The sequence below is a fragment of the Mytilus edulis genome, chromosome 13 (genome assembly GCF_963676685.1).
Source record: "Mytilus edulis chromosome 13, xbMytEdul2.2, whole genome shotgun sequence".
NCBI classification, from domain to species: Eukaryota; Metazoa; Mollusca; class Bivalvia; order Mytilida; family Mytilidae; genus Mytilus; species Mytilus edulis.
The window spans coordinates 44721543-44748214 of NC_092356.1; the positions used below are offsets into that span (position 1 = coordinate 44721543).

Sequence of the window (26672 nt, forward strand, 5' to 3'; positions counted from 1 at the left end):
ATTTCAAGGTTATAATCTATACCTGATATCATGATAGATGTTAAAGAAAAGGTTTCACATTCCGAAATATGTGTTCAATTGGTAACAAGAGTGTATACTGTTAAATGTCTTATATAGATATAAGAAGATGTGGTACGAGTGCAAATGAGACAACTCTCCATCCAAGTCACAATTTTAAAAGGAAACCATTATAGGTCAACGTTCGGTCTTCAACACGGGGCCTTGGCTCACAACGAACAAGAAGCTACAAAGGACTACAAAAAATAAATAGTCTAAAACCATTCACACTGGAAAACCAACGATCTAATCTATATAAAAAAACAAGAAACGAAAAACACTTAAAAACCACACCAGCAAACGACAGCTACTGTTCCTCGACAGGTGCAAACAATTGTAGCGGTTTTAAACGTTTGAATGGTACCAAAACATAACCCTTATATACGAAAATAGTGTAACATCAAAACATAGAAAGACACACTATAAGATATCAATTTTCTAATGGCTTAACTCAACCAGAAGACGTAATAACACAAATGAACATAGTCAGTTACCTGTATTATTTATTATTGAATTTATATTCAAAGTGTGCAACATGACGGGTTTCCTGTAAGTATCACATGAACCTAAAATATTCTATGATATTGATGTCTGTCATATGAACTAGGCCTGACAAACATTAACACCTTACAATCATTTTGAATCAACAAATATACTAGTCCAGCTATTGTTTATAGTATCTGATAAATTTACAAAATTACAAAAACTTATCCAGACCAATGAACCATGAACATGAGGTCAATGTCAGATACTAACTGTTAGACAGTCATGCAGACTTAGCTTTATAATTATCCCATACATTAAACAAAGATTTCCTACTGCTATAAGTATTGGAAAAACCAATCTAAACACTAAACCTAATATGGATCAATGACCATAAAAAATATGTCACGGTCAAATGATACAGGCTAGACCGACATTTACACATTACATTTATTCTATACAAATACTAACTAGTTGACCTTTTGCTTATTGAACTTGTAAAACAGACCAAAACAAAACATTTAACATTGACCAATGAACCATGAAAAGGATGTCAGGCTCCGATGAAACCTGCCAAACTGACATAGCCTTACAATCATTTCATGCACCACATATACTTGACTTTCCGCTAATAGTATTTTAGAAACGGACCTAATCATGAAATATTAACCTTGATCACTGATCAATAAAATGTGATCGAGGTTAGATGAACCCTGTTTGATGGTCATTAATGCGTTTAAAGAAACTCATAAACAAGACGAAATTATCCTGCTACTCATAAAACGTGAGAATTTCACATAATAAAGTAAGTCGCTGAACAATGAAAATGAGGTCAATGACAATGGACAGATGACAGACGGAAACCTCGTAACATAAGGTATCGGAATCCGAGGTATGAAACATCCAGGTCTCTTAACTTCTGAAATATGAAGCTTTACAAAATAACTTACGCCGCCGCTGCTGGATAGTTATACTTATGTCTACGATAGTAATACCTGTGAATGCGAGATGAAAGCTATTACATATAAAACATCAGTTTTATTAAATTCAGTGTTCTTGAATTAAAGTAGTTGTTCTTTAATTCAGTTCTATGTGATTCAGCGATGTATAAAGCTGTGGTAACAGCATTTACGGTACCAATTTTTCTGCACCAGATGCGCATTTCGACAAATTATGTCTCTTCAGTGAAGCTCGTAGCCAAAATATTTGAAATCCAAAGTTTATATAAAAGATGAAGAGCTGTAATCCAAAAGGTCCAAAAAGTATAACAAAATCCGTGAAAGGAATAAGGTCTTTGCATGAGGGAGATAAATTCCCTAATTTATAATATTTTCTATCAATTTGTAACAGCAAATTAATAACACAAATAATCCATCGTACGAATGTTGCTCATGTTATAACAAATCCCGTAAATATTAGTCTAATTCGGTAGGTCACATTCATGAGAGGGAAGGGGATTGTAGTTACGACGTAAGGAACATATATAACATCGACTTGTTATGTCTACATTTACCTCGACTTTAAATCAAATATATATAAAAGATGCGGTATGATTGCCAATGAGACAACTCTCGAAAAGAGACCATGATAGCTTAATAATGAATATACTGTTTTGACTCATGCATTTTTGTTAGATGAAATAAATTGAAACATTCTTATTATAAGATATCAATATATAATCAGGAAGTTCTTTTTTCATTGAACGCGTTCACTTTACTGTATTCTATCAAGGCTATTACATTCGATAACCTATTTTATTGGCTTCCAAGTACAATATATTTAACCTTGAGTAGACTCGAGCAGTTTTATGACCAAAAACAAAAAATAAAAGCTATTTGAAATGAATATAACGATTACATAATTTTACTTATTCATCGAATAAAGTACATAGCAAAAACAAATCTATGTCAATAAATTTCTTCGTTTAATTAGAAAGAAGAACATGTCTAAGATGATACTAACTGTAAATGATATGCAATGACTCAAGTATGTCTTTGTATGTGTTGTGAATTATGTACATTTCTGTTAAATGTGATAAATATTTTTAACAAAGATTTGCGGAATGTGCATCCTATTATACCGATTAAGTTGGATATATTTTTCTAGTGCGTTCAGATTAACACGCCCTACGGGTCATTAAATAATAATGTGAAATAAAATTCACTTCTTAATCTAAGATATAAACTTTAGAAATGAAGCATGACACAAATGATTACCACCCGATTACGGTGACTTTTTAAGTAATTATTTGTACCAAATTTGTAAAGGAAAAGGGGAGGGGCTAAGTTGGAAAAAAAATCTATTTATAATGACATTTTTGTCGCGGAAAGCAGACTTTTTTAACAAATTTTATGAACGATTAAATAAGAATATTTTTTGTTTCAAACAGAGAATCAGGATTTCATTCTATACTCCCCGATCCCATTGTGCTAGATACGTGGCTGTTATTCTATAGAATATACGAAAATTTGATCAGTTGATAGTTTTATAGAATAAAATATAAACATAAATATAAAAAGTTCCATCTTTGATAAGTTTGATTAACAAATCAATCATTGACGCGCATTTTAACTTTAAAAACAAAGAATGTAATGTTTTGTCAATTAACCGCTACAATGAAAGGACATTATTAGAAATGTAAGTTGAATTGTAATGTAAGACTTTTCATAAGACTTCTCAGACATGACATATTCGTGCTCTCTTGGTGTCAGTTCTTAATTTTTACATCTATATGTCCGCTAATCATGGGTATTTGATAGATACTATTTATACTGGTGTCATTATAAGGTTTTGCTTCTACGATATGAAGCAAAGAGATCTTATCTTGGAACCAGTAGGTAAACAAAACAAAAAATCTATGAATATTAAATTTCTCCCCAAAAAAAACGTAGTTTGTTCTCAGTGCAACCTTGATCATTGATATACTAATAGTTATACTCATATAAGGGATTATACATTGTAGACTGGTCGATTTGAGTCTTTACATTATTAACCTAAAAACTTTAACATAATGGCGGCGATTAATGTTCAATTGGATTTTGCCTTTTCGGAATTTTGTATGAAACGTAATTAAGGAGCACTGTCACATAACGTGTATTTGAGGAGCATACATTTAAAAAAAAATGAAAAATAACGTAGATACTAAAACATGAAAAAGCATGACAATCAGTAAAATGTCTCTCCAGTGCAGAGATCATATCCGTTCCGTTCAATACTTTGTTACACCACACTCAATATATTAAGTGCACTACCATTATTGCCGAGCATGTATGGATCTGATATGAACTCTGCGTCGGAGATGGTTAAGTTTCTATTTAATTGAAACTGAATGGAAGTAAACAGTTTGTGTTAAGTTTTTACTTAATTGAAACTGCATGGAAATGATCAGTTTGTGTTAAGCTACTACAAAAACTATCATATTTAACTAAAGAGCGTAAAAGTGGCCTATAAACTGGTTTTGGGTTCTGGTGGGTTTGATAAACCTCTATTTTGCTTTGCAATCGTTCCCAACTAGTTCGGAAGGAACCAATTTAATGTGTTTCTTGATTCCTAAACCTATAGTACCGTATAGAGTTGTTTGGGCATTTTCCGAAACCAAAATGAAAAAAAAAGTTTTGTTTTTCTTAAAAACCTAAAATGGTTTCATATCGGTTCGTTTTTAAATTTTTCAAATGAACATAACAATATGTTCTGATGCTGTGATTTAACATCGCTGTTACATTTCAGGGGGTTCACGAACATGTCTCACCATGCCATATGTATATACATGACCAACGTCAGGAGCTGTTATTCAGTATATATATATCTTTATTACCAAAGTCTATATAAACTATAGGTATACAATTATATCAACATCAATAAAACATATAATACATACATAAACACAGACTATGTGACAGCAGAAGGTGTTGTAATGATAAACAAACATTATTTTAACATTTCGGATCTAAGCTTAAAAGATCTAAAAATAAATTTACCTAAATTACACAATTCTTTTACATTATTAGTACTCATCAGTTTAATAAATTTGTACATCGACGGTTTTTTCCAATAAAATGGCTTAATATAAATTGTTCTAAAACCTTGAAAACGTGGACATTTGAGGATGAAATGAAACTCATCCTCTATATCATTTTTACAAAAAGTACATATTCTATTATTTCTTGTTATACCATAAAATCTTCCATTTTCTATAGCTAAGTTGTGGCTACTTAATCTTATTTTTGTTATACATTTTTTGTAAACATTTGGAATTGGTTTGCATAAATAAAATTGCAGACAAAAATTATCTAACATATATTTATAATTAGAACATTTTGGAGACATGTGTAACTGAGCATCAAGTTCTTGTTTTAGACAATCGTATAAACGTTGCTTTATGACAGCAAAATATACATCAGGCAAGTCACAAATAAGGTTTTGGCTATACCATACATCACCTAAACCAATAAGAAAAAGTTCGTTCTTTATAAAATACAACCAGTTACACTTATTATTTGGACATCTCTCTAATTCACAATACAAGTAGTTATAACAATTTTTCAATATACAGTTTGAAGTATTTAGTAATTTAAACCAATATTTGAAAATCTTACATTTTCTTGCGAAAATAAGAGGCAATCTACCTAGTTCTTGATATATCATAACATTGTTAGTAGACAACTTTACACCAAGTATATTTTTACAATAGTTCATGTGGACTCTCTCTATTGCCGGGGCTTTATGTGCACCCCATATTTCGCTTGCATAACTCAATAGAGAATTTATATAAGTATCAAACAGTGATAACAAAGTGACATAGTTTAAACACATACTTTTCACATTTCTTCTTAAAGCAAACATTGCTTTTCTACCTTGTTCTGACAATTTCTGTTGTAACATATTATATTTGCCATTAAAATTTAAAAGTACACCAAGGTAAGTAAAATTATCAACAACTTCAATTTCCTTATTATCATAATACCATTTCTCATCAACATGAACTCTTCCACCTTTCCTAAATACAACAATTTTAGTTTTATCAATATTAACACTCAATGACCATTTTGATGTATACTCATATAATGTATCAAGCATATTTTGTAACCCCAAAACAGATTCTGAGAAAATAACCATATCATCAGCATACATAAGTAAAAATAAATTCAATTCTTTCATCTCATATGGTATGGCATTACTATTAATGAAAGCCATTTCACAATCGTTAACATATAATGAAAAAAGTATGGGAGATAACACCTCTCCCTGCATCAAGCCCAATTCATTGGAAAAGTGTTCAGAATTAAAACCATCAACACATACACAAGTAGACACATTAGTATACATAGATTTAATAACAGTTAAAAGTTTACCTTGAATACCAATTTTTGATAATTTATACCATAGCATTAGCCTTTGAACAGTATCGAATGCTTTTGTGTAATCAACAAAACAACAATAAAGACGTTTGTTTGCTGATAGGGACTTAAAAATTACAGAAATTAGGGCAAAAATTGCATCTACAGTTCCAAAACCTGGGCGAAAGCCGAACTGGGCGTCAGTAATGACATCAAAAGAATCAGACCAGTCCATCAAACGTTGATTTAATACGGAAGTAAATAATTTTGCGAAATTACTTACAAGACTTATACCTCTATAGTTATTTGGATCGTCTTCGTTTCCTTTCTTGAAAATAGGCACAAGTATAGCAATGGCCCAGCTAGTAGGGAATATACCGGATTGTAAAATACCATTGAAAACTTTGACTAATATTGGCATAAAAACATCTTTATACTCTATAAAATATTCATTCAAAATACCGTCTCCTCCATGACTTTTATTGCGCTTTAAATTGCGGATGGCTTTTAAAATCTCCTCCTCTGTAATCACTTCATCAAGTTCAGGATATACACAATCGCCATCAGTGTTATTAAATAAATCTTCGTCACATGTATTGTCTATATTCACAGAAGACAATTTTTTAAAGTGTTCATAGAAAGATTGTAACGGTACATTATTTTTCTTTTCGGTCCTTTTCCTAAATTTAGAATAAAACAGTTTTGGGTTACTATATTTCAAAAAGTCCATTGCATTACCCTCTATACGTTGGTATTCTCGCTTAAGACGACGTTCCATAACTTTATATTCCCTCTTTGCACAACTTAAGTTTGTATGGTTTACAATTGATTTTGAACGATTGAAAACATGTAGATAATCTATATAACATCGATAAAGTTCCTTGCATCGTGTGTTGAACCAAGGTTTGTCAAAATAATTAACTGGTTTATACGGCTTGTTGTTAACATAAGGCATCGTTTTAAAGAAAGGCGACATAATGTCCTCTATCATACATGTAAAATTGCTCAACGATTTATCAAAAGAATTTTGATTTTCAAAGTTTATACGATTCTGTAAACGAATGATATTGTCCATATTAATACGAATACACTCAGTACACTGTTCTTTAAATTCATCTTTCCATTTGTATTTAACACGACGTTCTGTATCTTCCATGGCATCTGAGCATTTGCCTGGGTTTCGCATGGTGTTTAATAAATTCAGTTCTAAATGTAAAAATGCATGGTCCGAATAAGTTGTAAAGTTTGACACAATTAACTGGTTTATATTCGGGAAATAAAACGAAGGTACAATGAAATAATCCAGAACGCTCATACCAATAGGGCCACAATATGTAAAGTCATTTGAAAATCCGTTTTTTGTGCCTACCATTCACTATCCTTAAGCCTGAGGCTTTACACATACTAATTATTTTAGATCCATAACTGTTTGTATTTAAATCGGAATTGACTCTTTTCGGGAGAACACTATCGGCTGAATATTCGAAAGCGCCACAAATTCGGTTCTTTAAAGTAAAATGAATATCATCATTTTCCAGGAAATCGACTAACGTCCCAGTTCGACCATTCAAATCCCCAAGAATAAAAACGTGACCAAGTTCAGAGTATAACTCAATGCTATTTTCTAACTCATTGTATAAATCACAATCATATAACTTATAGTATTTAGATTTGACTGGGGGAATATAAATACAAGCAATATATACAGATTTGTTTTTGGTTTATATACCCTGCTTAATATTCAACCATACAATAGAGTCTAAAATACAAGTTTCAATATCAATAACAGTAGAAAAACATTTTTTAATCAAAATAACACTACCTCCTCCCTGAACAGATTTAGCTTTCAATCGAGGGAATAAATGACAATTATAATCAGGTAAATGAAATGAAAAATCTTTTTCAAACCAACATTCCGTAAGAAAAACAAGATCATATGTACATAAAAAATTTACAAATGCTTTATCATCAAGTTTTGTTTGTAAACCACCATTAATATTCCACGAGATAAATTTCAAACTCTCAGTACAAATGTTAGATGAAACACTATATGGAAGTCCTTCAACGCTATCCTAGTCTTCCTTCTCAGCCATACTGCTATTGGGATCCGGGTCATCATCGTTACTACCAACTGTGCTCTTCGCCTTCGAATTTCCAGAACTAGCACCACTAGGAAATGCCACTGTTGACTCCTTTATAAATTGCTTGTGTTTTAAAGGGTCGAAAACATCATTATCAATGTAAAGCTTGTCCTTGAGCAACACTGCCTTGACATTTTGACTTCGGGCTTCTTTTAAAATTGGGATTAACCTTTTCCGTTTAGCAAGAATATCTGATGGGTACTGCTCACTCAGGCTGAAAGGAGTTCCCTTTAATCTATAAGCTGAACGGCGCACTTTTTCCCGGTCTTTCAAACTTTCAAACGATGCAAGTATGGGACGTGGATTGAATTTGCTGTTGATGCGTCTAACATTAACAAATTTAATTTCGCTTTTTATGTTGATTTCAGAACGGATAAATCCTTTTAATAGACTGTCGGTGTTTTCACCCGGTTGGTCAACGACTCCGTAGAACACCAAGTTTTGTTTCAGAGATTCGCATTGCAGATCTGTCACGGTTGATTTCAGTTCTTCGTTTTGTTTTTGTATTTGTTCTAGTTCCTTTTTAATTTTAGACCCTTTGCCTGGACTACCTGCCCCACCAGCGGCAATAGCTACCCACATGGTATCCTTCTCTACACATAACTCGTCAAGTTTTATTTTATGAGAAACGCATATATCTTGTACTTCAGTCATCTGTGAAGTTAGGGTTTCAATACCGGTTTCAGTATTTTTAACTCGAATATACAAGTTCTCCATATTTTCACAAAAACTTTCCAATTTATCGATTTTTTTGTCCATATTTTCTAAATTACTAAGCCGGCTATCGATTGTTGTGATGTATTGCATAATATGACCAAGAACGTTGTTATCAGCCACTGGAGGTGGCGGCCAACTAAATGACGGATATGATCCAGAATGAGCTGGAGGGGGGCCAGGAAAAGGGAGCGGGTACGGGTACTGAAGCGGTGTACTGGTTTGCGTATTATAGGCATGCTTCTGATTATCAGGTGTCTTATCGGACGACAAGCCCTCGTGAATAGAATGAACACTGGTGTTGTTTTTCGAAAGTTTTTTCGATCCCTTTTTATAAGGTTGTTGTGTTAGAGAATCAAATGATGAGTCTGTATTATTTGACAAATCTTTCAGTTTACGTTTTGCATTTGTGTTTAACTTGTTTCTAGTCATGTTGATAAATAAAGTTCGGAAACAATAAGTTCAATAGAAATACTGATATTAGTAACAAATTGGCATCATTGTTGACACTGGTATAATAATAATGTAAACAAACGATTGTTGACTTCCGGGTTTGGGTGTACTCGAATATTTCGAACGGCGTGATCTATTACAAACTAACCTTTGCTCGGTAAACGTGATGTAACGATTGTTTTTATACAAATTTTCAATTTACAGTATCGTCCTTATAGAATAAACATCTTCCATGAGTCTCGTCGTGTAAATATAATTATAAACAACAATAAAACTGTTTTTGTCTCACCATAATACTACACACGACCTTCACTAACCCTGTCACGTCACAATCTCTAGTAGCTCAGTAGCTATATATCGTTGGTTCATGTCTGTAATTTTTACGGTTCGCTTATTGATTGTATAAATTATGCTGCTAGTTTACTCGTTTGAATTCTTTCATTTTTTTTATAGTTTGGGTCTTTTTATATTGACTATACGGTATGTGTTGCTATCTTGAAGGCCGTATGATTATTGCTGTGACAGTTTTAATCGTCATTTCAACTCTGATTGTTAGTTGTGTCTATGGTAATCAACTCTCTACAAGCATATATGTTTTCAAGTATTGCCATAAATACTGAACTCCATGGCGATGTCCAATAAACCTAAATAAGTCAAAACTTGTACTCTTTCAAGCAGTAGAACTAACCCAATAGGCATGTTTGCCTACATTTTTTATTTGAGTTGCTCTGTCAGGTCAAATTTTATGTACTAGCATACACCATTTACATATGTTTTTTAAACGATATATATAAAACTTCAATTAGAATAATTTATACACATTTTAAAACTTCCTTATCAACAAACAATTCAATTGATGAAAGATGTTTGCATGCGATGATTTATTGACACTTACATAGGTAAGCATTGTATGCTTTCCTATCAATTCATGTGAAAAAAAACTCAATTTCTTCCTTCTTTCTTTAATCAGGAAGATCAGTATGTAAAATTTAATCAATTTCTCTTTAGTTGAAATAATCAGTTGAAAGAGCGAAACAATGTTAGATTGGTAGATCAGTGTTTATTATAAAAGTGTGTACTGCTATTATATGAAACAGTTAAATTGATTTTAAACTTTCTTGAAATTAAACTATTAATAGATTATTTAATGGCATTTTCCATATTAAATATTTTAATTCTATTTAATATCGTGTATGTTTCGTATAATGGTAGCTATATATCCCTAGCGGAAGTGAACTTTAAATTTGAAGTCCTGTTATTTAACCATCAAAGTTATGATCAACCAAATAATTATCTAGACTTTTTAAACATTCTGAAACCATGAACGTCATTGAAAAAATATTTAATTGAATAAGTGATTGACCGATTAATATATTGGCTAAGTGGTTCAGTATGGGTTGTTGGAACATCTAGTGTATATTCGAAGTATGCTAAGATAAGAATGAAATGTGGGATGTTCAATCAAAATGCATGAATGCAAAGTGTAATGAAATTAAAGAATATTCATATAATGTCAAATATGCATAATGCAGTCAAAGTATTGCATAATGAACACATAAAGAGAAACGGAAGATAAAAAAAGGACATTCACACCCGACATTTACTGACAACGGCATGGCTATAAAACTTTAAAAACCAACAAAAAAAAAACCCAACAGTACACGTCTTGTTGAAATTGAAGTATACACCCAGTAGTACGAATAATTTGAATGGTCATATTTTGCAGGCGATTGTTAACACAAAACAACCAAATTGATGGACGCGGACTTTTTATTACAGATTCATTGACGTCTGGAGTAGATTTCCTAGACACAATCTTTTAGGGACTTCACATGGTTGTTATCATCTCCGGCACTTACATACGTAATGGATTCCATTGTTTTTGACAGTTACAGGATTTTAACAAAGGAAGTAGCTCTAGGATTATCTGCAGGTAATTGCACTGTATCAGAAAACTAAATATTTGCACTTGTTAGCTTTCTTAAGTCTGTCAATTGGTTTTTCAACAAAACAAAAACAAACAATTTTCGTCACTTTTTTGCAATTGTTCAGTATATATTGAAAACGTGATTATTTTGTGATTTAAAAATGTCAGTGATTTTTATTCCATTTAAATTACATTTACGCAATTGACTGATTTTAATGTGTATTGTGCTTTGTATTTAAATCTAACAAAATCGCATATAGTTTCAGTACAGGAAAGAGACAAATCTCACTCTATCATACCTTAGATGTTCTTCAATGTTATACTCGTTTGGTGTTCTAACTATTTTGATCTGAGCGTCAATGATGAGTCTTATGTAGGCGAAACGCGCGTTTAAAGTATCATAGCATAATCCTTTTGGTTTTGATATCTAATAAGAAGATTTTTTTTTTATCTCAAAACATCGAAAAGTGCAACAACTCATAATCAAGTATAATCCAGAAAAAACCCACATTGTTCTACATTCTCACTAAAAACAAAATGATAATTACAAAAAATATTTTTTACTGTTAGGAAACCGTATTTGTGACAAAAGAAAACAACCTCCGAAACCCCAATTTAATTAAAAGAAATAAATGCTTGAATAGCTCTGTTATTATCAACAGTTGAGCAACCAGGAAAACAATGCATCCACTGCCATGGAGCAGAAAAATGAAATTAGGATGACACAAAATCAAAAGAAATGATAATACACACGAAAGAAACTTGATTCTCACTGTTTTTGTTTAGTAAGATTGGATGTCTCATTTAAACCACAAGTATCCTTTTATTTGCAGCAATACTGAAGTAAAATTGTAAACCAATGGCATGTTTATTTTCTATTTAAAGATAAAATTCGTACGATCCAATTTCTACTAAGAGATTCGATTGGGAGAGGTGTTCTGGAGAAAATTGTTACAGGATCAGATCTAGTTCAGTTGTTCGAAGACATATGTTGGTTGTCAGCGGAAAACGTTGACCAACTTGCAAAGTTTCTCCAATTGGCGGAATGTAACAATCTCAAACAAAAGGTTCAGCAATATGTCGATTCTGCCATTTCAAGAAATCTGTCAAATCATGGTGAGTTGATTCGTTGTGTTTACTGTTTAGTTAGTCCATGAAAAACAAAATAACAGTTTTGATATAAAAAGATGAACATGAGGAAGATATGTTAATTTACATCAATGTTTGCTTAATAATTTAAGAAAAAAAAAATATCATTTCACTTCAAAACGAAATTAAACATAAATGTAGGGTGGATGCATATACAATGTATATACGGCATTTAAGTACACAAACAAGTCATTAATAGATACGGAATTCAAAAGGATCACAGTAGAATTTATATTCGAAACTGGATATTTGAACTTGAAACTTAATTTAATGTTAAGTAAAGTGCGTTTATAAAGCACCATATAAACATATCTGCACATGTCAATTACATGCTTTTCATTATTTATATCTAGTAAAGTGGTAAGAAATAAAATATTATTAATATCCCTTTTACTATTAATTCATCTTCATCTTCATTAGGTTTATAGTACAGATTTAACTTAACCATGTTAACTGGATTTGATCACTAGAATACCTTTAGATTATGTGTATCATGTGTATCCCAGGTAGTGAACTACTGTTTATTTTCATGCTCAGACATAAATTGGATTAAATTCATTACGCCTGTTTCTTTGTGGCTATACAACATACATGTACACATCCTGAATTTACCTTCAGTCATGCTTTTTATACAATAGTTCAATCTTAGTTTCATTTTTTTCGGATTATAAATTTGAATGAATATGAAAAAGTATAGTAACAAAAAAAAACAAAAAAAAAACGACAAGGACAATTCAAATAGGAAATTTCTTTAGCAAATGGGAAAATCAAAAGCTCAAACAAATCTAACGAATGAAAAACATCCATTAAGCCCAAGTCACACTGTCACGTTTCAAGATCTACATTTTACTACGTTTTGAAAGCTTAGCGAAACGGGAATATATGTAACAAAGCGTATCGAAACGTAGTGATCCTTTGTTCAAAACGGGACCTGCCGGCCGGTATGTTTTGAAAATTCAACAACAAACGTAGCGAAAAATGAATCTAAGTAGAAACCTAGTAAATACGTAGCAAAGCCTATCGGAACGTCCTAAAACGTGATTACTACATATCGAATCGTATTAATGCGTGATGGAAACGTGGGTCTACATGTACTAATACATAGCAAAACGTGATAAGAATGTAGCACAAACCTAGTAAACTCTAGCTTTCAAAATGACGGGACACTTTTTTATTCAAAACGTAGTTGAAACGCAGCATTCTGAAACGGAATAAAACGTGACACTGCGACTGGGGCGGTTCAGTTTTCAACACTGTTTAATAGATGTTTGGATCTCTATATTATTCTCCTTGAATTTGAAATAATAACTTTGATGGTAAAAAATGGTAAACGAATAAGTTTTTGTACATATTTTGAAATATCATACATTTTTGGGTGTACTTGTTTATGTTCACATGGCAATCACATTGACATGCTAATCAGAAAATTTAGCCAATGGAGATATATGTGTAAAGGTTTGGTTTGAGTTTTCAATACATTACCAAACGTACAGATGTTAACCTTATTCGTGTTTTGTCATAGAAGGAAATACGAAACGTACCTAGCGAAGAAAATAATAAGCCTGGTAGCTTTTAAATGTAAGAGTTTAGTTATACCTATATTTTTTTTGTACATTTGTTGATCAAACTACAAAGGATTTTGTAACCTAGGCCTAAATAGATTATATGATAACACATTTTTTTTAAAGTAGGGTATTATGATAAGTGTCAGAACATCATAATAATATTGTATTCAAAAGTATGAATAAACTTTAAAGGAGTAGGTCCGGTAAGGACTCATTTTGGCCTCAAATTTCAGTTTCATCTGACGAAAGATTTTGACCACTTTTTAAAGACTTAAGTGTCTATTTCACTTGATTTAATTAGTATAAGTGAAAGATTTTAACTGATTTAGTCATTAAAAACGATCCGATTCGAGCTCAAATATGAAAAATCTCTCAAATATGCCAAAAAACGTCACTTTTCAGATGTTTTTTGTCAAAAATGAAAGTGAACGCATCCGTGTTCATCCACAACCTTTATATATGTTATGTATTATCAGTTGGGTGCAGACCAAGCATTACATATAGTAAACGCAAGTTAACGCCGCGTGCACATATTTCGTTAGTTAACTTCAAATTTCCCGTTTACTAGTAAACGCCCGTTTACTATAATTACGTTAACGCGGTCGAAATGGAAATTTCTAATGTCTACCCGAGTAAACGGGCGTTTACTTTGTGTCCGTTTAGTCAGTAGTAAACGGGCGTTTACTTCAGAATTCGTTAAATTGATTTTTACGTGCACTTAAAAGTAAACGGGCGTTTACTACAGATTTTAAAAGTGTATTTTTACGTGCACTTGAAAGTAAACGTGCTTTTACTTTTCGCATTAACTGATTGGCTAAATTTAGAAATAAACTTCAAGTTCATTTGTTCATTTATTTTATAAAAACTACCTTTAGTCTTTGTATTTTACGTATTTTACGTTTTAAACCAGAACAATTCAAAAACTCTTTTAATTCGAATATTAATTTTATTCAATCACACACAATCAGTTCCATTAAGTCCATTATTTTTACTTATTAGCAGATTTTCTATATTTTCTTTTCACGTGTACAAATATCGATACGGAAAGAAAGGTTATACGAGACATCAGAAACATATTTTTATATGATGGGATATAAACATCCTGGTTTACGTTGTTTCTTTCCCCATTTTTAATTGTCTCTTCGAATTCCTAACTATAACTCGGTGCATTTAATACATAATTTTTAATCGAAATTCCCCTCGTTTGTCTTGGATTAACATGATTTAAGCTTCTGTTTTGACAAATTATCAAACGTAAATTGTACAGGGATATTTATAAAGTGTTTTAAACATAAGTATGTACGTCATTTGTACCATTCCGTCAATTTAAAATATTGCGATCCTTTGCATGGATTTATAACTCATTTACTATTCAGCTATAAAGAGTGCTAATATGGTCTGTGTTGGTTGTTCCGGACAAATAATTTTATCATATGAGTCAGTCTGAGGTATGAAAACTGCTGAATTTTGTTTACGATTTAATAATTTGTATAAAAAAGTACATGCTGGCACTCTAAATTGATGCGAATCAATTTTTTTAGTCATAATATTCAAATATTGTTACCTTTAATATAATACAATCAATCTTTACATGAAAATATAACTCATTTACTATGTGACAATATAGATTTACATAATAAAATGCTAATATGGTCAGTTTTGGTTGTTGCGAAACAAATAATTTTATAATACGAGTCAGTCTGAGGTATGAAAACTACTTAAATTGGTTTACAATTTAATAATTTGTATAAAAAAGTACATGCTGACACTCTAAGTTGATGCGAACCAATTTTTTTTAGTCATAATATTCAAATATTGCTACCTTTTATATAATACTATCAATCCTTATATGAAAATATAACTCATTTACTATGTGACTATATGGATTTACATAATAAAATGCTAATATGGTCAGTTTTGGTTGTTGCGGACAAATAATTTTATTATATGAGTCTATCTGAGGTATGAAAACTACTTAATTTTGTTTACAATTCATTATTTTGAATAAAAAAACGACATGCTGGAACTCTAAATTGATGAGAATAAAACTTTTTAGTCATAATATTCAAATATTGCTACCTTTTTACTTATACAATCAATCCTTACATAAAATATAACTCATTTACTAAGCAATTAATATACAGATTTACATAATAAAGTGCTTATATGGTCAATTTTAATGTTGATGACTTATGATTTTATAATGCGGGTCAGTCTGAGGTATGAAAACTACTGAAATTGGTTTACGATTAAATAATTTGTATAAAAAAGTACATGCTGGCACTCTAAATTGATGCGAATCAAATTTTTTTAGTCATAATATTCAAATATTGTTACCTTTAATATAATACAATCAATCCTTACATGAAAATATAACTCATTTACTATGTGACTATATAGATTTACATAATAAAATGCTAATATGGTCAGTTTTGGTTGTTGCGAAACAAATAATTTTATAATACGAGTCAGTCTGAGGTATGAAAACTACTTAAATTGGTTTACGATTTAATAATTTGTATAAAAAAGTACATGCTGGCACTCTAAATTGATACGAATCAATTTTTTTTAGTCATAATATTCAAATATTGCTACCTTTTATATAATACAATCAATTCTTACATAAAAATATAACTCATTTACCATATGGCTATAGAGACTTATATAATAAAGTGCTTATATGGTAAATTTTGGTTGTTGCGGACAAATATTTTTATTATATGAGTCTGTCTGAGGTATGAAAACTACTGAATTTTGTTTACAATTCAATATTTTGAATAAAAAAAGGACATGCTGGAACTCTAAATTGATGCGAACAAAACTTTTTAGTCATAATATTCAAATATTGCTACCTTTTGTATTATACAATCAATTCTTACATGAAAATATAACTCATTTACTATGTGACTATATAGATTTACATAATTAAATGCTAATATGGTCAGTTTTGGTTGTTATGAAACAAATAATTTTATAATATGAGTCAGTCTGAGGTATGAAAACTACTTAAATTGGTTAACGATTCAATAATTTGTATAAAAAAGTACATGCTGGCACTCTAAATTGATGCGAACCAATTTTTTTTAGTCATAATATTCAAATATTGCTACCTTTTATATAATACAATCAATCCTTACATGAAAATATAACTCATTTACTATGTGACTATATAGATTTACATAATAAAATGCTTATATGGTTAATTTTGGTTGTTGCGAAACAAATAGATTTATAATAGAAGTCAGTCTGAGGTATGTAAACTACTTAAATTGGTTAAAATTCAATAATTTGTATAAAAAAGTACATGCTGGCACTCTTAATTGATGCGAACCAATTTTTTTAGTCATAATATTCAAATATTGCTACCTTTTATAAAATACAATCAATCCTTACATAAAAATATAACTCATTTACCATATGGCTATATAGACTTATATAATAAAGTGCTTATATGGTCAGTTTTGGTTGTTGCGGACAAATAATTTTATTATATGAGTCTGTCTGAGGTATGAAAACTACTGAATTTTGTTTACAATTCAATATTTTGAATAAAAAAAGGACATGCTGGAACTCTAAATTGATGCGAACAAAACTTTTTAGTCATAATATTCAAATATTGCTACCTTTTGTATTATACAATCAATCCTTACATAAAAATATAACTCATTTACCATATGGCTATATAGACTTATATAATAAAGTGCTTATATGGTTAATTTTGGTTGTTGCAGACGAATTATTTTTTTATATGAGTCTGTCTGAGGTATGAAAACTACTTAAATTGGTTAACAATTCAATAATTTGTATAAAAAAGTACATGCTGGCACTCTAAATTGATGCGAACCAATTTTTTTTAGTCATAATATTCAAATATTGCTACCTTTTATATAATACAATCAATCCTTACATGAAAATATAACTCATTTACTATGTGACTATATAGATTTACATAATAAAATGCTTATATGGTCAGTTTTGGTTGTTGCGAAACAAATAGATTTATAATAGAAGTCAGTCTGAGGTATGAAAACTATTTAAATTGGTTTACAATTCAATAATTTGTATAAAAAAGTACATGCTGGCACTCTTAATTGATGCGAACCAATTTTTTTTAGTCATAATATTCAAATATTGCTACCTTTTATAAAATACAATCAATCCTTACATGAAAATATAACTCATTTACCATATGGCTATATAGACTTATATAATAAAGTGCTTATATGGTAAATTTTGGTTGTTGCGGACAAATATTTTTATTATATGAGTCTGTCTGAGGTATGAAAACTACTGAATTTTGTTTACAATTCAATATTTTGAATAAAAAAAGGACATGCTGGAACTCTAAATTGATGCGAACAAAACTTTTTAGTCATAATATTCAAATATTGCTACCTTTTGTATTATACAATCAATCCTTACATAAAAATATAACTCATTTACCATATGGCTATATAGACTTATATAATAAAGTGCTTATGGTAAATTTTGGTTGTTGAGGACAAATAATTTGATTATATGAGTCTGTCTGAGGTATGAAAACTACTTAATTTTGTTTACAATTCATTATTTTGAATAAAAAAAGGACATGCTGGAACTCTTAATTGATGAGTACAAAACATTTTAGTCATAATATTCGAATATTGCTATCTTTTTACTTATACAATCAATCCTTACATGAAAATATAACTCATTTACTAACCAATTAATATACATATTTACATAATAAAGTGCTTATATGGTCAATTTTAATGTTGATGACTTATGATTTTATAATGCGGGTCAGTCTGAGGTATGAAAACTACTGAAATTGGTTTACGATTAAATAATTTGTATAAAAAAAGGACATACTGGCACTCTAAATTGATGCGAACAAAGTTTTTTAGTCATAATATTCAAATATTGCTACCTTTTGTATTATACGATCAATCCTTACATGAAAATATAACTCATTTACCATATGGCTATATAGACTTATATAATAAAGTACTTATATGGTAAATTTTGGTTGTTGCGGACAAATATTTTTATTATATGAGTCTGTCTGAGGTATGAAAACTACTGAATTTTGTTTACAATTCAATATTTTGAATAAAAAAAGGACATGCTGGAACTCTAAATTGATGCGAACAAAACTTTTTAGTCATAATATTCAAATATTGCTACCTTTTGTATTATACAATCAATTCTTACATGAAAATATAACTCATTTACTATGTGACTATATAGATTTACATAACTAAATGCTAATATGGTCAGTTTTGGTTGTTATGAAACAAATAATTTTATAATACGAGTCAGTCTGAGGTATGAAAACTACTTATAGCGAAACCTATGATAGTTTTCCATAGATTCACCTGCAAGTTACCTGTCGATTTAAACTTTTGGCAGTTCTATTGTCCCATCTAACAAATACAACAGGTATTGTTCTCTGTGTAGTTTATTCACTGGGACCTTTAAATTTCTTCTAGGAGAAATATATCACTCATTGATTAATTTACCTGAACAAAAAATTGAACTGTCAATGATGAAAAAATACTTATACCAATACTAAGAAAGGACTCACAAAACTGCATGTGGTGTTGTATTTATTCAAAACCAAAAACTTGTTTTTAATGTGTTCAATATTAATAATGATTTAAAAATTAAAAGTTGATTTCTGATCAAATATTCAATAAATATTTTTGTGTGTTTGATAAATAAAAATTTGAATATTATTATTTTTAAATTAAGGTCTTCATAAACATAGTCTATAAATTAACAACAACAAAAACATGCAAATTCTTTGGAAAATACTAAAAAATGTGTCTAAAATATACTTTTTATTATTAAATCAGATTTTATATTGAACAGATTGAAAATATATTAATAGTATATTGAATAAATACAATATTGCATACAGTTTATGTGAGTTTATAGAAGTATTTCAATAAAAAAATAGACAATTTTTTGGTCAGGTAAATTAATCAATGAGTGATATATTTCTCCTAGAAGAAATTTAAAGGTCTTGGTGAATGAACTATACAGAGAACAATACCTGTTGTATTTGTTAGATGGGACAATAGAACTGCCAAAAGTTTAAATCGACAGGTAACTTGCAGGTGAATCTATGGAAAACTATCATAGGGTTCGCTATAAATTGGTTAACGATTCAATAATTTGTATAAAAAAGTACCTGCTGGCACTCTAAATTGATGCGAACCAATTTTTTTTAGTCATAATATTCAAATATTGCTACCTTTTATATAATACAATCAATCCTTACATGAAAATATAACTCATTTACTATGTGACTATATAGATTTACATAATAAAATGCTTATATGGTCAGGTTTGGTTGTTGCGAAACAAATAGATTTATAATAGAAGTCAGTCTGAGGTATGAAAACTACTTAAATTGGTTAAAATTCAATAATTTGTATAAAAAAAGTACATGCTGGCACTCTTAATTGATGCGAACAAATTTTTTTTAGTCATAATATTCAAATATTGCTACCTTTTATAAAATACAATCAATCCTGACATGAAAATATAACTCATTTACCATATGGCTATATAGACTTATATAATAAAGTGCTTATATGGTAAATTTTGGTTGTTGCAGACAAATAATTTTATTATATGAGTCTGTCTGAGGTATGAAAACTACTGAATTTTGTTTACAATTCAATATTTTGAATAAAAAAAGGACATGCTGGAACTCTAAATTGATGCGAACAAAACTTTTTAGTCATAATATTCAAATATTGCTACCTTTTGTATTATACAATCAATCCTTACATAAAAATATAACTCATTTACCATATGGCTATATAGACTTATATAATAAAGTGCTTATATGGTTAATTTTGGTTGTTGCGGACGAATAATTTTTTATATGAGTCTGTCTGAGGTATAAAAACTACTTAAATTGGTTAACGATTCAATAATTTGTATATAAAAGTACATGCTGGCACTCTAAATTGATGCGAACCAATTTTTTTTAGTCATAATATTCAAATATTGCTACCTTTTATATAATACAATCAATCCTTACATGAAAATATAACTCATTTACTATGTGACTATATAGATTTACATAATAAAATGCTTATATGGTCAGTTTTGGTTGTTGCGAAACAAATAGATTTATAATAGAAGTCAGTCTGAGGTATGAAAACTACTTAAATTGGTTTACAATTCAATAATTTGTATAAAAAAGTACATGCTGGCACTCTTAATTGATGCGAACCAATTTTTTTTAGTCATAATATTCAAATATTGCTACCTTTTATAAAATACAATCAATCCTTACATGAAAATATAACTCATTTACCAAATGGCTATATAGACTTATATAATAAAGTGCTTATATGGTAAATTTTGGTTGTTGCGGACAAATAATTTTATTATATGAGTCTGTCTGAGGTATGAAAACTACTGAATTTTGTCTACAATTCAATATTTTGAATAAAAAAAGGACATGCTGGAACTCTAAATTGATGCGAATAAAACTTTTTAGTCATAATATTCAAATATTGCTACCTTTTGTATTATACAATCAATTCTTACATGAAAATATAACTCATTTACTATGTGACTATATAGATTTACATAATAAAATGCTAATATGGTCAGTTTTGGTTGTTATGAAACAAATAATTTTATAATACGAGTCAGTCTGAGGTATGAAAACTACTTGAATTGGTCAACGATTCAATAATTTGTATAAAAAAGTACATGCTGGCACTCTAAATTGATGCGAACCAATTTTTTTTAGTCATAATATTCAAATATTGCTACCTTTTATATAATACTATCAATCCTTATATGAAAATATAACTCATTTACTATGTGACTATATGGATTAAAATAATAAAATGCTAATATGGTCAGTTTTGGTTGTTGCAAAACAAATAATTTTATAATACGAGTCAGTCTGAGGTATGAAAACTACTTAAATTGGTTGACAATTCAATATTTGTATAAAAAAGTACATGCTGGCACTCTAAATTGATGCGAACCAATTTTTTTAAGTCATAATATTCAAATATTGCTACCTTTTATATAATACCATCAATCCTTACATGAAAATATAACTCATTTACCATATGGCTATATAGACTTATATAATAAAGTGCTTATGGTAAATTTTGGTTGTTGCGGACAAATAATTTTATTATATGAGTCTGTCTGAGGTATGAAAACTACTTAATTTTGTTTACAATTCATTATTTTGAATAAAAAAAGGACATGCTGGAACTCTAAATTGATGAGTACAAAACTTTTTAGTCATAATATTCGAATATTGCTATCTTTTTACTTATACAATCAATCCTTACATGAAAATATAACTCATTTACTAACCAATTAATATACAGATTTACATAATAAAGTGCTTATATGGTCAATTTTAATGTTGATGACTTATGATTTTATAATGCGGGTCAGTCTGAGGTATGAAAACTACTGAAATTGGTTTACGATTAAATAATTTGTATAAAAAAAGGACATACTGGCACTCTAAATTGATGCGAACAAAGTTTTTTAGTCATAATATTCAAATATTGCTACCTTTTGTATTATACGATCAATCTTTACATGAAAATATAACTTATTTACTTTGTGGCTATATAGATTCACATACTAAAATGCTTATATTTTCAGTTTTGGTTTTTGCGGACAAAAAATTTTATAACAAGAGTCAGTCTGAGGTGTGAAAACTACTGAAATTTGTTTCAATTCAATATTTTGAATAAAAAAGTACATGCTGGCACTCTAAATTGGTGCGAACAAAATTTTTTAGTCATAATATTCAAATATTGATAGCTTTTGTATTATACCATCAGTCCTTACATAAACTAACATTTAACTCATTTACTAAGCGGTCAGTCAATTGAAAGCAATTTTTGAACCAGCATGACCTCTTTTATTTAAAATATTGAATCGTAAACAAATTTCATTAAAAATGAAAACTACTGAAATTTGTTTACAATTCAATATTTTAAATAAAAGAGGTCATGCTGGTTCAAAAATTGCTTTCAATTGTATTATATGGTCCATTATGACATAAAAATATAACTGAATTACTACTAAATAGATAACTTGATAAAGGGTAAATATGGTCCGTTTTGGTTAAAGAGATCAAATTATTTTGTTTTACGAGTCAGACTGTCTTAGATGAGAAAACTGTTTGATTATGGTGAGTATTAAATTATTTGAATAAACATACTTAAACTATTTATTTGCGAAGAACAAGAAATTTACTTTAATTATTTTTCAATTAATTACAGATGTGTGATAACATTTATAATTAACTGTAATCGTCAATATGTCGAGCGGAAATGACCAGTTGGTCAATTAATATTGATGTACATTATCATTTGATATTTTAGGTCAGTGTATCCAGGATACGATAACAATCTGCGTTAACGCGCGTTTACTACAAACAGTAAACGTGCGTTTACTTTTTACGAAAATAGAAGACGCGCATCTTTTCACGTTAACGCAGAGGTAAACGGGAAAGTAAACGCCCGTTTACTCATTACAAAATTAGAAGACGCGCCGTTTTTGCGTTAACGCGGAGGTAAACGCGAATGTAAACGCCCGTTTACTTTTAATGTCTACTGCAATTTCGGAGTTAACGCACAGTTAACGCGGCGTTTACATGAAGTGCACGCGAGTAAACGCCGCGTTAACTTTTTCGGCCCGTCTACATGTAATGCTTGGTCTGCACCCAACTGTAGATGTTTGGATCTCTATATTATTCTCCTTGAATTTGAAATAATAACTTTGATGGTAAAAAATGGTAAACGAATAAGTTTTTGTACATATTTTGAAATATCATACATTTTTGGGTGTACTTGTTTATGTTCACATGGCAATCACATTGACATGCTAATCAGAAAATTTAGCCAATGGAGATATATGTGTAAAGGTTTGGTTTGAGTTTTCAATACATTACCAAACGTACAGATGTTAACCTTATTCGTGTTTTGTCATAGAAGGAAATACGAAACGTACCTAGCGAAGAAAATAATAAGCCTGGTAGCTTTTAAATGTAAGAGTTTAGTTATACCTATATTTTTTTTGTACATTTGTTGATCAAACTACAAAGGATTTTGTAACCTAGGCCTAAATAGATTATATGATAACACATTTTTTTTAAAGTAGGGTATTATGATAAGTGTCAGAACATCATAATAATATTGTATTCAAAAGTATGAATAAACTTTAAAGGAGTAGGTCCGGTAAGGACTCATTTTGGCCTCAAATTTCAGTTTCATCTGACGAAAGATTTTGACCACTTTTTAAAGACTTAAGTGTCTATTTCACTTGATTTAATTAGTATAAGTGAAAGATTTTAACTGATTTAGTCATTAAAAACGATCCGATTCGAGCTCAAATATGAAAAATCTCTCAAATATGCCAAAAAACGTCACTTTTCAGATGTTTTTTGTCAAAAATGAAAGTGAACGCATCCGTGTTCATCCACAACCTTTATATATGTTATGTATTATCATAAAATACAACTTACATTTCAATATTAAGGATGAACACGAATGCGGCCACTTTCGTTTTACAGGGAAACCGTCGTAAATTTAACTAAAATGATAGAATTTTGAAGATTTCAGTAATTTAGAATGACTTAATGGTGCTACAACCCGATATATGTGCATTGTATTGTCAAAAACAGCCCATATTTATGTAGCAGAATCATTCAACTGTCCAATAAATAACTAAAAGTTTACATTTTACTAATTTTGTAAAACTGTTATATTTTGGGGCCAAAAAGGGGTCTTATCGGACCTACTCCTTTCTTCTGAAATTTAAAGTCTTTGAAAGTTTTTGTCCTTTTAATGTTATGCAGAATTTTTTATATAAATAATAATTCAGTGAAATAGGACTTCCTGTTTTGTTAATTACAGCAAACAATAACTTGAAATTCAAGAAGATGAAATAATAAGGCCACCAAAAGCCAGCGTGTTTTAAAAATAGATATCTTTATATCTATATTTTTTATTGCATATGCGAATGTTCGAAGCAGGAAACGGTCTATCGGGCTTCCTTGGGAAAACACGTTATGAGCGCGCTTTGATTTACCCCACAGTACCTGAAAGAAAGGTGAATAATCCAACGTACTGTTAGTGTGGTTGGATCGATTTCCTAACTTGGTCTTTAAATTTTTCAATTCATATATAAAAAAGAAGACGTTAAATGATTGCCATTTAGACAACTCAAGACCAAATGACACAGAATTGAATAGTTATAGGTCATCATATGGCCTTCAACTGTGATCAATGAGTTATTTTCCCAACTGTGACAAGCCTGGATTTGCCTGATCGATAACGCATGTATTAACGAAACCGCTTAACCTATGGACACCATAACTTTTTATCTTCTCATGGTATTAAAATGTATCTTCGAAAAAAAAGGTTATTGTGGAGCATGCGACTTCTTTCTCATAAAGCTTTACATAGGAATATTGAGCCGGCAGCTACGTAATCTAAGATTTGTAAAAGCTATATATTAAAGATGTTAGCTACACCTAGATCGATGGTTCATATTTTGTTTATGGATGCCTTATATTATGAGGTTTTATTTCTCATATGTCCATTGTTCTTGACAACATTTTCATGGTTCAGTGACTACTTTAAAATAGCTAAGATTTTTTGAAATGTAATTTCACTCTAATCATGAGATATAGTATAACTATATTAAGTATACTAAGTTACTATAAGCAACATGCGACACTACTTGGTGCATGGAATGATTAATATGTGTACATACCGAAATGGCAGGTGTCACTTGACTGGAACCTCATGTTCATGATTCAGTGGTTAAAGTATTTTTTTGTGTTTTGGTCTTTTCTATAATATTATATGTAATAGATCAACTATAATTGGTATATGGACATATTTTTACGACGAAGATGTCAGTCAGGTAGGTTTCATTTATCCTCGATCAGTGTTTAGTTTTTTTTAATGATTTTGCCTGTTTTTCTTAAACTATATTCCATAGGTCAACTATATAATATTGTATGGAATGATTGTACGGTGTATAATTCTGTCTCGCAAATGTCTTCTGACCTTGATCTCATTTTCATGGTTCATTGGTTAATGTAATTTTTTCATAGTTAGTTTGTTGGCTTGATACTTATTACTATTAGTAATATTTCAACTATATTTAATTTACTGCATAGATTGATTGCAAGTGTTCTTGTCTGTCTGACAATTACCTTATTTTCTTGTTCATTGGTCTAGGTTATGTCTTCATTATTAAATTCGTTTTAAAAACAAATGGCAATGGGTCAATAATGTTTGGTGTATGAATTGATTGTTAGGAGTACATTTATTTCTTATTTGTTTTTTCTGAATTTGACCTCAATTTCTTGCAATTTGGATCAAATTAAGTTTATGAAATAGCAAATAAGCAAATAAAAATTAATGGTCAGTTAAGTGGGCAATATATGTCAGCCTGTGCACTCTTGGTAATCTACTAGAGATGATGGATAGTCAATCATTTACGTTAACAATCAGCATCAATAATGATACACATGTTCCGACTCTACGTTAAAATCATATGTTCGGATTTAACGATTCTGAAAACTGCTAGCGCTTTTTTTTTTATATCTTGAACGTAAATAAATGAGCTAGGCGTATCTTATACATTAGATGAATGTTTCCTTCTGACTATGTTAAAATCAACTGACTGATCATAATTATTAAAAAATATTTGTAGATTATTACGGGCTGAGTGGAATGCATGTTACTGAACATTACATAGAAACGTTAGAATACCAGAAATTATGTCAACATATGTTAACGAACAACACAGTTATTTTGAAAGGTATGTGATTCAAATAAAT

The 26672-nt window shown here is 30.0% G+C and overlaps 1 protein-coding gene across 1 annotated transcript in view; it reads left to right on the forward strand.

Moving 5' to 3' along the window:
• The first annotated feature begins 10915 nt into the window (after positions 1–10915).
• The window catches only part of LOC139500080 (uncharacterized), a 44826-nt gene continuing 29069 nt past the window's right edge, over positions 10916–26672 (forward strand). Inside the window, exons 1-3 of the mRNA XM_071288818.1 lie at positions 10916–11117; positions 11997–12227; positions 26546–26653. The gene's annotated coding sequence lies outside the window, so the exon portion shown is untranslated. The remainder of the gene's footprint in view (positions 11118–11996; positions 12228–26545; positions 26654–26672) is intronic.